Source organism: Dipodomys spectabilis, unplaced genomic scaffold (assembly GCF_019054845.1).
Source record: "Dipodomys spectabilis isolate Male_0828 unplaced genomic scaffold, ASM1905484v1 ptg000327l, whole genome shotgun sequence".
Lineage (NCBI taxonomy): Eukaryota > Metazoa > Chordata > Mammalia > Rodentia > Heteromyidae > Dipodomys > Dipodomys spectabilis.
In genome coordinates this window covers 3,852,185-3,865,381 of record NW_024871004.1, presented here as the reverse complement: position 1 = coordinate 3,865,381, position 13,197 = coordinate 3,852,185, and positions in this window count along the sequence as shown.

The following is a 13,197-nucleotide window of genomic DNA, read 5'->3' as shown; positions in this document are numbered from 1 at the left end:
GGAGCCGCATGCTCAGGAATATAAATGGAGCTTACAAGCCACTGCAGGCTCTGACTTTCTATGTTGAAGTTAAGATTAACAGGCAGCCCAAGTTTCTAAGAACTCATTGACTAAGCTATATGCCTCTTTCAGAACTTCTTTCCCTCCTCCTGTGTTTTGAGAACAACAGTTAGTTCTGTGTTTCTGTGTCCTAGGGGCAATTTTTCTCTTCACACAATGCTTAAAGTAGATAATAGGAAGCTGAAATTAAAGTTAACAAGTATGAAATAGCACACAGTGCTTGCCCTGAATTCCTGGACCTAAAAAGTTCCCAATTCTGAGCACAAAGTTATCATGGGTGTATCCTAACAACCTCCACTGAATGGACAAATTTGAACAATTTTCCCAAGGCAGGTATTGTCCAGTACAGTAGTTACCACCTATAACCCTTGTTATTAGGATGGTTGTGATCTACTAGAACAATGAACTTGAAACTGGGCCAAGATGAGACAACTTATCATTGCTAGAAACGGGGGAAGACAAGTAGGAGAATGTTTCTCTGGCACAGACATGGATATAATTACAACAAAGTTCTAAATTGTGGCTCATCAGCAAAGACTATCAAGTCATACCTCAATAAAGGTAATAACCGAACATAAAAATTAAAAAAACTATTTGGGTTTCAGTACTAACATCTTTTTAAAGGTGTGTGTGTGGTGTCTGAGATTTTGTATGGGGCAGCATTGGTTCTTAAAAATCAGCCTATTGGCACTATCTTTAGGTTTCCCATTCAAGTCTGGTGGAATTCTAGCTGTACAACTTGAATCACACAATTCTTGACTTCTGTTGGTTAACGAGATAAACATGTAAGGTATATGTCAACCTTGGTTGGTTTCAAATTATGATCTTCAGATCTCACTCTCTGGAGTAGCTAAGGCTATAAGAGTGAGCCACTATGCTCAGCCCAGTATTTCCAGTAAGTTACTTAATCTTTCTGAATCTCAGCTTCTTCTTGTGTGGAAAGTGAACAGAATTATTTTGTGGATCTTAGAATCCGGTGCGAGTTATGACTGGGTATAGGAAGTATAAGTGTTCGGGATGTGCAGATAGAGCCTGACAATCTCATAAAACTACTGATGTTTATATTGAAATGAATTAAAGGAATTGGAAACGATGGATTTTTCTTTTTTTGTTTATCCATTTCTGGGCAGTGAGGGAGCCACAGAAATTCAAGGAGAACAAGGAAACAAATGCAGCAGTGATACTCTGTAGATATTATGTTGACAATCAACTATACCACTTGTGGGCAGGGAAAGGAGGGAAAAACAGAGAGAGAGCAAAGAAATGATGAGATTTTCGAACATGAAATGAACTCATTATCTAAATTACAAAATGGTGACCCGTATGTCCACTGCATTAACAATAAAAATTTTTAAAAGTCCAGGTTGATGATTCTCTCCTCCAGTTTTAGTTAGAGGCCCTTGAGACTCAGGCCCACCTATAGAGTTTTCGAAGGTCAATTGATATGATAATTAATATAGAGGAAAAATCTCTTATCAAATGTTATAAAAAGTATTTCATTCGTAGTACTTCTTTCTGTTTGAATGGAGATTCTATATGTTATTGGCAGAGCTATGTTTTTTGCTTTTTGTTTTCAATATTTGTCAACTGTTGAAATCCTTCTTGAAGCTTTGGGACAGAGGTCTGCTATATCTTGGCACCCTGCCCCTAACTAAAATAGTAATCAACCTTTGAAATTAATTTACTTGTGTATGAGTTTGTTTTATTTTTTTATTCAGTTATATATTTATTTGTTTATTTATTTATTTTTGTCGCTGGTGGTGAACTCTGGGCCTGGTTGCTGCCCTCAGCTCTTCAGCTCAAGGGTAGTGCTCTACCACTCGAGCCACAGTACCACTTCTGGCTTTTTCTGCTTACGTGGTGAGGAGGAATCAAACCCAGGGCCTCATGCATGCAAGGTAATCTACAACTGATCTACCTTCTCAGCACCTATGAGGGGAATTTTTGTGCACGGGTCTATCAAGGAAATCTATTCAGCAAATGTATTCATTTGCCACTAGACATTAATTATGAATTATCTGATAGTTAAAGGATAAATTGTTATCATTTTTACTAGGAATTGTTTGTCTTCCCATGCTAAAAACATGGAGGAGGGTATTTTAAACTAAAACTACAAAAGAAATTTAAGATCTTTGTACTAACAAATGTGTCCAGTTATTACATTAAACAGAAAATTCAAACTTCATGAATACAGAGCTCAAATTTCTTATACTACTTATTTCAAAATGCAAATTAAAGGGAAAATCAGACAGGGGTTAAAATTTATATTTTATGTTAATTTTTAAAGAGGAAAATAAGATCCTAGATGGCATATTAAAGGCAAAGCAATATCAGAGCCCTATCTGCTCAATAAGAAATACGAAGCTTATTTGAAAAAAAAAACTGCAAAGTGCACATCAGGCAAAGGCAAGCAGTCAGAGCCTACCACAAGCACAGAAATACCATATATCTCAGAAAAAGGAAGCAAGTTCAGACCAGTGCACATCCTTATCCCTTATTTCAATAATAAATATACACTTCCTACACACACACACACACACACACACACACACACACACACAATGAATGTATGCAACAGCTCAACCTACTCACATCCACTCAACATGAATAAAAGATCTTCCTGTAATATTTGAAACTTTAAGTTTCAAGTCATGTAAATAATTGATAATAGATGCATAAATAATTATTTTCTGAGTAGCACTCTGCTATGAAAGTGGAATTTATGATGATTATAACTACTTAAAACATCTCTGAATCTCAAAAAAAATTAAACAACACACAATTGGAATTTTGGGACTGCATTTCTACCAGCTATTCTGCAACGGCTTAATAAGAAGATACTTATGAGATTTTGTGTACCAAAAATTAAATACTAAATTCAATTAATACCTGAGTAAGTGAAGAGAAAGATGATCAGAGAGACCTATGCTGCCTCCAGTTCTCAGCCAGCTGTACACTGTGGCATCTTTGCTGCTGCTGGACCTTAGTTGTCTTCTCCAGTGCAGTGGCCACACTGGGGTTGGATTGGGCGTGGTAGGGAGATGAGTGTAGGCCACACGGGAGGCCACACTGTGGTTGGGGTTTGGTGCGGTGTGGAGGGGAGAGGAGGCCTTGGCAGAAGCTGGTGAAGAGAGGAAAGAGGCAGGAAGCCAGAGGCTCAGAAAGCAGCGTGCCCAAAGGCTGCCTGATTCTGGAGAGTGTCTGTGAGGTGGGGTGGTTGTGGTGGATCCCATGGGGCCTGGTGGCCTGGTGAGAAGAGGAAGGAGTCTCAAGTATTGCAAAGGAGTACAATGAAAATTAAGATCACAGTGGCTGAACAATTTCAACAACAAAGGTGGGGACATGGAGGTAAACTCGGGGGATGGAGAGGACGGCAGCACTGGGCCAGTGGCGTTCAGTCCTTTCTGGACATACCTGGAAGTGTGTGAGGACTGGCTCCACCACAGCTTTGGCCTCACTCGACTTGAACGGGCACCCGGAATGGTGACCTCAGCCTCAGCCTGCCCCAGAGAGCCAGACTGGCATAGATGCTGAAGACCAGGCAGTGGCTGGGAGGCTATGAGCAACAGGGTGGAGGAAGCATGGCTGGTGGGTGCAGCTCCAGCCTAGCCAGGTCCAGGGCCACCGGAGAAGTTCAGACTGTAGACCTAGAACAGGCAGTGTGCCCCAGACCAGTGGGACTTCCAGGGACTTGCGTGGTGGCCAACACGTGCATGTTGGGAACTTCATAAGCATGGCCCAGGCGTCTCCACGGAAAGGTGCATTCATTCCTGTGCCTCTCCTGTCTTCTGGACTCTCGCTGTCCTCCTGCTTCCTGCTGATGTACCAGGCCACAGACACCCCTAAAGGCCAGCAGAGAGCCGTTGCCAATGTAAATGCAGGAGGGTCGTTTATTACAGCTCGAGCTGGACTCACAAATCTTCCCTGACACAGCAGGTCAGAAATTGTGAGTCCCAATCTCTTGTTCAGCAAGGATTTTTTATTGTGTATGAAGCAGGTGGAAGGATCATTACAACACTGATTTTGTGATAGGTCGGTGGTTCGGAGTAAATCTAGTCTTAAGTTTATTGGTTGGGGAATGATCATTTCCAGTAAGGGCAGGGACTTTCTAGCTTAGCAGTTACAGGATAGGTTAAATCATACATAGCAAGCATATTATAAGTTGGGGTAGGTGGGGCCAATCACAGGAATGCTGTGGGCGCTATTCCTGGATTATTTCCCGACCTAAATTGCTTCCTGATAGAGTTGGGAGATAATCGGTCAGGGCAGTCTGAGATTCCTGGACAGATCAGGGCTGTCTGATTTCTTAGTTATTTTTACTATTACATTTTCTTAGAACATGAACTGACACTCTTTTTCCAGTAGCAGATATTTTCCTTAGAGTTTCTGAAATTACTGCCAACTTATTTGTCCTCTCACTGACACGTCCAACTACAGGAGTCAACTTCTCCACGCCGATGACAGGCCATCCTTACTAAAAACTTTTTAGTTGTTTCTAGTGAGGAAGAAAAGTAAGGCCTAGTTGCAGCCATGGAACCAAGAATTGAGGGCCATGGCTGGAGCAAATCGCCCTGAGAAAAGATGGATTCATTTTTGTCAAAGACAAAAGACAAGTCTCTATGGGAACTCTCATTCTAACTGATTTTCTTCCTAGTAATATATTCACAGAATATGTAGACTATGTAATGAATGAACAATGACATATGCATAATATTTGCGAATATGGAGGGAATTAAGAAAAAACTGCAATGGCCAGAAGTAACTGGTTCCTTGAAAGAGAGCTGGTAGGTTCTTTGTTTGGGCTCTAAGCCTTTTAGCACAGTATTTTGTATTGCATTCAAACATATGAAGTTCTTAAAATGTAAAATCAGGACAAATAGTTAAAAATAAGGAAATTTTCCTAATAAAGTATCACAAACTGCATCTTTAAATTCAGAGGTACTTAACTTGAAATTTTTCTCACGTTAAATTGCCTTTTGTTCTACCGAAGAGTTGATATTCGAAAATTCCTAAAGAGAATTTTTTTTTCTTTTCTTCCTTTTTAAGGAACCATAGTGAGGTCCACCTGTTTCTGCTGTGAGCTCTTTCTTCCACTTACTGCCCAGTTGCTGTCAATACTCATCCCCATAGGAGACAAGCAGCTCACATCCTGCCTTGATGACATGACAGGTTTGGTAGAAGATCTACCTGTGGTACTGAAAAGCCCTCAGATTCTGTTTCTCAGCATACCTGCCACAGTTCATATACCTAAAGTTGAAGCAGGCACAGGAAGGAAACATAAGAGGGTAAGTTTCTGCTCCCTTTGGATCTACTCCTAATACTCATCCACTCTAGAACTCTAAGTGCACTGTTTTCAAAGCCCAGTTCTAGACTTCTTTTAATCCTTATTTGTCAAAAATAGATTGATTTCCAGATTCTCAAAATTGAGTTAAAGTTTATGTCATAGATTTGGGTGGGGACATGTACTCTGTTTCTAGATTAGCACACATCATTTGACATTTGGCCCAAGTAATTTTCCTTAGATTGGACTCACTCATGCACCTGTCTCCACTATGTTCCCATAGAAATTCTTTGTCTTATAAAGACAATAGAGGGAAATTTGTTTATTCATGATGTCGTTTCATGATAAGACAATGGTTCCCCATGGCACAGGGCTGCAGGACATATCACAGACCCACTGCTTTCTGAACCTCACTACTGCTCCAACTCTGCTTCTACGTGTTTGAGTGTACCCTAATAGACTAAAGTTCTTTCTTGTAGGTTGTTAGGGCACTATGTACTTTGCAAAAACTAGGAAGAAAAATTATAGTTAAATACTCCTACAATGAAATTGTCATTTCTGTCTCCACATGTGTTTCGCAATTATTCAGGGAATATGATTTATTCAACTACTGAGGGTAATTCTTTGACTCCTATACAGTATGTGCTTTTTAGATGCAGGATCTATGAATGAAGTTAGGCCCTTTGGTTTTTCTTCTAATGTCTTAATTTTGTCTCTCATGGAAATCTTTATTTTGATACAGTACACATATATATGCATACATACATACATACATACATACATACATACATACATAGCAGAGCTAATGATTGAACTCAGTAACTAAACTTAACTCTTGCAATACAATACTCTACCACTTGAACGACTAGCCCTTTTTGTGTTGTTTATTTTTGAGGTATTTTTTGTCTGTCCAGGGGCTTAAACTCTGTGCCTGAATGTTGTCCTTCAGCTCTTCAACTCAAGGCAAGCGCTCTACCACTTGAGCCACAGCGCCGCTTTTGATTTTCTGGTGGATTATTGGAGATAAGAGTTTCACAGCCTTTCTTCCATGGGCTGGATTTGAACCATGATATTCATATCTGAGCTTTCTGAGTAGCTACTTACAGGTTTGAGCCACCAATGTGCAGTTTATTTTTGAGGTATTATTTCCCCTGCTGTCCTGGGTTGCCATCCTGCTTGTGCTTGCCTGGGTTGCTGAAGATACTTCACTTTATCCAGCCATTGTACTTCCACTGTAGCTGGGATAACAAATGTGCACCAACGTGCTCAGCCATTGGTAGTAATTGGGGTCTTATAATCTTTTATGCTAGGACTGGCATCAGACTGAGATCTCATCATCTCTATCTCAAAAGTCCAAATTAAAGGTTGAGCTATGGAACCCAGCTATACTATTTATATTTTTATTTCTTTTCCCTCAAATATTCATAATTTTGAAAGCACCAAGTACAGCAAAAGAAAAATGGAGATATGGGAATCCATTGAGAAAGGTGTGATGATCACGGTGCAAGTCTTGTGAGGAGAATATCTTCTTAGGAACCATGAAAATGACTGCTGGACTCACTCCAGATGGCCGGGGATTTATCTTTTTCATCTACACATAGCAGTTTCTCCTTTTTGTGATCTGAGTTTCAGAAAGACAAGCTAAAGGCTTTTGAGTAATAATCGGCAAAATCACATTACTTGAGTCCAGTGATTCTCTTTGAGCCTTCATGGATTCAGCAGTTGTGAACACATAGGATGCCGTCTACACATCTGAGGGGATTTGTCATAGTCCTAACAGAGGCTCCTTAAGCGTGGATGCACTTTGCCTCTAACACACTCTGTTTATATGCACTATACTTTGATCCTAAATCAGAATGTCCACGTTTATGCAGATTCCACAAACACATACAACTATTTTGTCCATGTCCTAGCAATGTTTCATTGGAGGCACAGGGGGATACATGGAGTTAGAGAAAGGAGGGAAAGGGAGAGCATTTCTTACCACCCAGGAGTACCTATTGTCTGCATCTTCATCTTCTATGATCAAGCCCTCATAGGGACTAAAGTGCAAACCCAATGGCAGATCAGATTCCTCATTCCATACTCTAAGCCCAGCCTCAGGAATACTGTACTGACGAATTCTCAGCCCAGTGGGCAGACTGAGGACTGAATGGTCATAATGCCCCTTGTCCACCACATTGTTTCTTACAAATATAGGTGGCCCATTAACAGTGTAGCTGTTGATGAATGAGTTCTGACACTGCTCACAATCTGAGGCAAGAGCAGCAAAAATTAGTAAAGAAATATGTACATTCGGGGGCTGGAAAGGTGGCTCAGTGGTAGAGCGCATGCCTTGCATGCCAGAGGCCCTGTGTTCGATTCCTCAGCACCACATAAGAAAAAAGAAAAAAAGCTGGAAGTGGTGCTGTGGCTCAAGTGGTAGAGCACTAGCCTTGAGCTGAAGAGCTGAGGGACAGTGCTCAGGCCCAGAGTTCAGGCCACATGACAGGACCCAAAAAAATAAAGAAATATGTACATTCTCAGATTTAACAATCATGAGAAAGAGCACAGAATGCATATCATTGTCACTTAGTTCTTCATGTGAAGTTACTAGAGTAAACCAGTAATTGGGGGCCAAATGACCTGACGAATTATTATAAAAGCACATTTGCCTTCTGTTTGAACAAGCACAGAGGGTTACTTACACAGGTAATCATCATCCTGGGGTTTACGGATATCTCCATAAGCATAACTCTTTCTTTCCTGTAGGCTGTATATGCTCATTTTTACCTCCTTTTTCCTACGTCCATGTTGAAAATCAATGGTTAGTTAAGTTGGGGATCAACAATGTTTGTCCCTATTTCTTCAGAAAAGTAAAATCTCTTACTACCAAATTATCATCTATTCTTCTCACATACTCTGGTCCCCCATTAACCTTTGACTCAGAGATACAAAGACTTCACTTTAACATTAACTACAGGTTTCTAATTCAATTTTAAGTTTTGACCATTCTCATTTTCAGGTTTAATTTCTACTTCATTAAATTTCTTATAAAGTGGTCATTGATGAATTTATTCATTCAGAATATTTGTTGAGGGTATGTTAAGTATTGAGCAAAGACCTGGACATACAGGATTGAAAATGTGGGGTCACAGATTTATTAGACAGTTTGCGTGTATCTGTTATTTTACCTTTTACTTATCGTTTTCAGACAACATTCAGGCTGTACACATTTTTCTTGCCAGTCCTGGGGCTTGAACTCATGGCCTGGGCACTCTCCCTGTGCTTCTTTTGCTCAAGGCTAGCACTCAACAACTTGAGCCACATTGCCACCTCTGGCATTTCTGTTCATGTGGTTCTAAGGAATAGAACCAAGGGCTTCATTCGTACAAGACACATACGCTACAACAAGCCACATTCCCAGTGCAGTCTGTGCATCTTTATCCATGTTCTTCAGATTAACATTCAGAAGTTCAGGGAGATTGTAAAATGTGTCATGGCCTAAGTGCCTCCATGTAGATAATAACCCAAGTGTGTAACTTCATTGTCAAATTCTTATGTGCTGCTCATTGGAAACCTAATTACTAGTTCCACAGCTTAGTTCAGCCTATGTTTGAACTTTCCAAAGTCCACCTCACATAGTCAGATTACCCTCATCAACCTTGCTAGAATTTCCAAAATTAGTAAATTTCCCAAGTTATTTTCTCTTACCCAATTTTTGTTTGCAGTATTGTCCTTGTGTATTTGCTTCTCCAGGAGGGAACACTGGTTTCTGGGCCTCTTCTAATCCACTTGACTTTGAGAAATTTATAATTCCTGAGAACTTCTTCAAACTAGGTTCCTTACCTAAGGTTGTCTTGGGCATTCCCTTCATTGAAAGTCACATATAGAATTAGAATCTATTTCCTAAGGCTTTCATCTCCTATCAGTTTTCTCTCAAATCCATATAAGTTAGACTGAGGGAGGGAGAGCACTTGAGAATACAAACCGAAGAGCAAACAAGGTCTGTGAATGAAGGAAATGAAGCTTGGAAGAAGACATGTCTAATGGAGACATTTAATGAAAGAGAACACGGGGAAAGTGGAGAATTACAAAACTTGGCTGGCAAAAGATATGACAGAGCAGTGAAAATAGGAAGAAATTATTGGCAGAAATCTATATGGACAATTAAGTACATTCAAATTGCAACTAGGTATAACAGATGACTTTGAAATTAGTTTGACTTTTTTCTATGTAATTTTGCCTGAAAAAGTATGTACCACCTAATAATTGTATAAATTGGTACACATGTCTGTTTTTGATGTGATAAGGTAAAAAAAAATGTGATAGGGTAAAAAAAGAAAATGTTCATCAGGCAGACTATAGTGACTCGTGATTGTAATCCTAGCTATTCAGTAGGCTGAGATCTGAGGATTAAGGTTGGAAACCAGCCCAAGCAGTAGTAAGACTCATATCCACTTAACCACCATAAAAGCCAGGAGTGGTATTGTTGTTCAAGTTGTTGAGTGCTAGCCTTGCTAGCACAATAGGAAGGATCTGGAACAGTGATTAGGTCCTGATTGTAAGTCTCAGGCCCAGCACCAAAAAAATTTCACCAAAGAATCTTGTGAATTATTAAAATACAGCATCAATGGGACTAAGCATGTCTTTCTGCTTTTTTTTCCAGTCCACGGCCTGGGCCCTTTCTCTGAGCATCTTTGGCTTGAGGCTAGCACTTTACCACTTGAGCCACAGCACCATTTTCAGCTTGCTTTTCCTGTTTATGTGGTACTAAGGAATCAAACTGAGGGCTTCATGCAACCATGCAACCATTAAGCTACATTCCAAGCCCCTAATCATTTGTTTTTGAGCTCTGATATAAATTTACTTTCTGTGACATCTCTAGTTGAAATAAATTAGTTGAAATTGAATTTGAAGATGTTAACTTCAGTATTTCTCGAGCCTGTTACTTTTACTTAAATTTCAAAACTGATTAATTATTTCATATATTGATTATAACTTATTGTTTATCCTGAAAATACTGAGGGGGGTTCAGTTGAGACCTCAGACATATGAAGAAAGATCAGTTATTGTCCAACCACTCAAAAGATTCACATGTAAAGGCTACAGCTAAACAAACAACTATGGAAAGTTCCAGAATCAGCTAACTAAAGCTCAGAAGAGGGGACCAATCCTCCTCTTCCTCACAGAATTGAGATTTGAAATTAGCCTCAGAAGGATATGTATCTATGTGAAATATTAAGTCACTTTTTGTAGTTGTCACTTCTAAAACATCAAATTTGAAACTCGTTAGGGCTGGGGGCTGCTTCTTAACAGAAGCGTCCTTTTTCAATAGAAGGAATTTTCTGGGTATCAGTAAACTTTTCCTTAAAACTTACAAATAGTGTGGATTTATTGGTGCATCTATCACTTTGGTAAAACAAAATGAAGAGAGGTTGGAACAGAGATTGGAACAATCATTCAGTGAATGGTGTGAAGGTGTATGTCTAAGATAGCTAAGATTTTATAATGCTGTGTAAGTATTTATGAACTTGTAAGTGAATTTAGAGAAAATGTATTGGTAGACTTCACCACCACTAGGTGTTATCTCAGACACAATACATTTTTAGGTTTCAGTTTTCTCATCACGTAAGTGATTATAGTTTACTATTTGCCTCATTATGTTGTTGTCGTATTCAAATATATTTGTTCATGGGACATTTAAAATAAAGTCTAAAATATTGTGAAAATAGAATAAGTGGTAGCAATTATTGTGGATATGAATTGAATCTTAGAATGAATATGATAAGAACAGAAGAGATCAGGAAAAGGAAGCAGATGTTCCTAAGGCTTCTTCTCTTAGTTGGAACCATGAAGAAATTTTACTCATCAGTAGAATTTGGGAGACATTTATCTTCTGACGCTTACTCTGTTCAGTTCTGTAGGTCACCCAAGAAGGTTTGACTAAAAGTGATGAGAAATCAGGATTTTGGTTACAAAATATCTCCAAACTGTGGATTCTCATTTTTGATAGCAAATCTCAGCCAGAGAGAAAAGACTATTTTAGGAAAATGTTTTCTGAATTATCATTAAGGCTTGTCCTTATATTTTTTTCTTAAATTTCTTCAAACTTAGACAAAACCCACCTTTGCTTCACTCTGTGTTCATAAGCTATCTGTTATAATTTAATTGGCATTTGGTGACAAGAAACACTAAGCAAATTAGGAACAAGAGGGAAAGATTATTTAGTTAAATAGCATACATCATGGTCAACTTAGTTTCATTTCAGTGATGAAGGATTGTTTAACACATATAAATCTTTAGGCACAATGCAGCACGTAAGCAGATCAAGGACAAAATTCACACAGTCATTTCTCTGGATGCAGAAAAAGCCTTTGACAAAAGTAAACATTCTTTTTTTATTTGGTCAGTTGTGGGGCTTGACCTGTGGGCCTGGATGCTATCCCTCAGCTCTTCAGCTCAAGGCAAGCATTCAATCATTGAGGCACAGCACTACTTCCAGTTTTCTGGTCGTTTATTGGAGATAAGAGCTTCACGGACTTTCCTGCCCGGGCTGGCTTTGAACTGTGATCCTCAGAGCTCAGCCTACTGAGAAGTCAAGATTACAGGTGTGACCCACCAATGCCCAGCTAAAGTCAGCATTCTTTTATCATAAAAGACTTGAAGAAATTAGTGATACTGGGTATATATCTCGATAGGATTATGGGTATATGTGAAAAATTAAATCATTTCTGCTAATAGCAAGAATGACACAAATGTCTATTTTTTCCACCTTTTTCCCATATTGAATGCAATCAAGCCACAGAAATAAGCAAAGAGAAAGAAATAAATAGGTCAAAAGGGAAGAAAACATTTAAATTATGCTTATTCACAGATAACATGATCCTGTATTTAAAAGATCCTAGAAATTTCCACAGAAAAATTCTAGATCTTATAAATGCTATTGGAAATGTGCCAGAATATATGATCAACAAGTAAAAATCATTAGCTTGTCTGCCAACAATGAACCGTCTGGAAAAGAAATCAGAAAAATCACAATAGTCTCAAAAAATGAGCTTAAGACTGTGCTTAACTAATGAAGTAAAGGACTTCTATAATGAAAAGTATAAAACCTCAAATAGAACTGAAAGCCAACTTGGGCAAGTAAGTTTGTGAGACTCTCATTTCCAATTAAGCACCAGAAAATGGGAAGTGGTGCTGTGGTTCAAGTGGTAGAGTGCTCACCTTGAGAGGTCAGAGAAACACTCAAGGCAACTGTCAGGACTGACGATGATGATGATGATGATGATGATGATGATGATGATGATGATGATGATGATGATGATGATAAACTTAAAAATGGGCACTATGGATTACATTTCATTCTTTCAAAATTATAAGATGAATTCCCAATCCTCAAAATATTATTTGGAGATGGAGCCTTTGGTAGGTAATTAGGGTAAGATGACATCATGGAGGTGAGGCCCCAGATGGATTTAACTTTCACAGAAAAAGAAAAGAAAGATCCTTTCCATCTCAACTGTTCCTCCTTTCCCAGTCATGAACATACCAATATTTCATGCAGATACACAATGAGATATAAGCCATCTACAAACCTAAAATAGATCCTTCATCAGAACCCAGTCACACTAGCATACTGGTTTGAGCTTTCAAGCTTTCAGAACTATGAGAAATAAATTTTTATTTAATTAACTCACTGCATACTATTTTGTTATGGCAGACTAAGTTGAACATACAATGAGAAAAACACTGGAATTCACCGTTTTTACAAAGAAGATAAATAAATCTTTGTATGTGGCTAACAAATGTGTGAAAATATGCTCAATATTACTAAGCAGTAGGGAAATGTAAGTAAAATGTCAATGACTCCTTAG